Source organism: Theropithecus gelada, chromosome 14 (assembly GCF_003255815.1).
Source record: "Theropithecus gelada isolate Dixy chromosome 14, Tgel_1.0, whole genome shotgun sequence".
In the NCBI taxonomy this organism is placed as follows: domain Eukaryota; kingdom Metazoa; phylum Chordata; class Mammalia; order Primates; family Cercopithecidae; genus Theropithecus; species Theropithecus gelada.
Genome location: NC_037682.1, coordinates 63,210,747 through 63,212,817, shown reverse-complemented (window position 1 = coordinate 63,212,817; position 2,071 = coordinate 63,210,747). Strand labels below are relative to the sequence as shown.

Below are 2,071 nucleotides of genomic sequence, written 5' to 3'. Positions count from 1 at the left end.
TCTCAGGATTTGGGAGAAAGAGGACGGAGAAAATAAACTAAGAAGGATACATAGGTAAATGCAATTTTATTACTGGGTGTGAAAACAAAGAACATTCTAAGAATTTAACAAGCAACAGTTGACCAAGAGGGAACCTATTGTTGAGCCCATAATCTGCTGAGGAAATTTGAGCCTGTCCCTGAGTACTGCCTGCTTATCTCTTCTCAGAGATCATAGCCTCAACTTCCCAAGTTAGTAAAGTCCTCTCACCCTGGCAGTTTCCACTCTCATGTTCTGCAGCCTCTTTGGCTTCTCCCCAGCCTTTTAAGCTGTTTCCTTTCCACAGAGCATCTTTCCTCCATGTTGCTGGATCTCCCTAGTACTCACGACGTAAATGACAGGATTCAAGGCCCCTGGAAGCAGCAAGTATATGGCACTGAGTAGATTCTGGACATCCTGGGACACAGTCTTGGCTACTCAGAAGATGATGGAAGTGGAAAGACCAGAGAGGTAGATGGTGAGGATGACCAATAAGTGGGAGCCACACATGTGTAAGGCCTTGGCTTGGGCTCCCCAAGAAGAGATCCGGAAGGCAGCATAGATGATGTAGGTGTAGGAGGTCCCCAGCAGGGCCAGATCAGAGGTTACAGTGACCAACCACATAGCCAGCCCCAGCCAGTTGAAGGTCAGGTCTCCACAAGCTATGCTTAGCAGTGCAATGTACTCACAGGTGAAGTGTCGAATCACTGCTGTCCAGCAGAATTGGTCTTTTGCAGTTAGCCACCACCAAGGGTACTGCCACTCCCAGGCTCTATGTCAAGGCAAGAATGGCCAGCAGTCCCAGCAGCTGGGAGGTCATCAGGTCAGAATAGCAGAGTGGGTGGCAGATGGCCACGTAGCAGTTCAGGGCCATGGCCAGAGGAGGTTGTAGTCCAGGAGGAAGGTGAAGTAGATAAAGAACACCTGGGCCAGGCAGCCATGCAGCGATATGGGGTTAGCATAATGCACAAAGCCCTCCAGCATTTTAGGCATCATGGCTGTGGCAGCACAAATGTTGACAGCCAGGAGCAGAGTGATGAGCATATACATAGGCTGATGCAGATGTTGCTGGGCAACCACCATGTGGATGACCAGGGCATTGACAGAGATGATGGTCACATAGAGGAAGACAAGAGGCAGGACCAGGAGGGGCCACCACTCTCGTAGTCCAGAGAAACCCACCAGGAAGAAGTTGGTGTAGCAGATGTTGAAGGTGCTTGTATTTCCATCCTCACCCATTAGCTTTGGCCCTGGGCTGGCCAGCTAATGGGTGAGGATGGAAATACAAGTACCTTTAGCTGGAGTGGGGATCAGAGACTGTTAGAACAAAATGGTCAGTTTAAAAAGCCTATTTCTGTTGTAGACCCTGAGGAATTTGTGATGAAAGCCCACTTCTTCATGTATGTATTCCTTTGGGGCACAGAGAAGTACTAAGCCAGGTATTGTGGGAACTACACAGTTGAACAAGACGATCCTTGTCCCCAGGGAGCTCTTGGCCTTATGTGTGTGAAATGTAAACTTACAAGATACTTGTTTACTTGTGATGTTCCAGATATTTACTGAGTAAAAGATTAGGAGGAGAAGTAGGTGTAGTATATACAGGGGAAAAAGTGACAGCCAGAGACAAAACAAGAAAGGTTAAGAGAAAAGATTCTTGATTCAGAGGAAGTATTTGAAGAATCTTTGACCCAAGGAGACTGGGAAAGCCCAAGTGGGGCTTAATAGGGAGAGAAGAACCAGCTGGGAATGATGGCATCACTTGTGTGCTTGGGACACACTGTGGCAAGGAGAGATGGAAGTTGCTGAGGAAGAATTCTGGTCTTCCTGGATCACAAGAAACAGGCTGCAGAGACTGCTTCCTTCCTAAGTCCTTGCAGATTGGCTGTGGTGCCTCCTGCCTGGCCTTGTCCTCAGTGTCATGGATGATGAGTTTGCTTTCCTTTCAGAATGTAAGTTCCAGGAGGGCAGGGATAATAGCAAGCTTCTGGTGGGTTCACTGGAGCTTCAAGCACAGAGCCACCATAGAGGCGCAGGACAGGCTTGAGAATTGCTT

General features: G+C 48.3%; 1 pseudogene; it reads right to left on the bottom strand.

Moving 5' to 3' along the window:
• Nucleotides 1-303: 303 nt before the first annotated feature.
• LOC112605919 lies at nt 304-1,257 on the bottom strand (annotated as a pseudogene).
• Between the last annotated feature and the right edge of the window lie 814 nt (nt 1,258-2,071).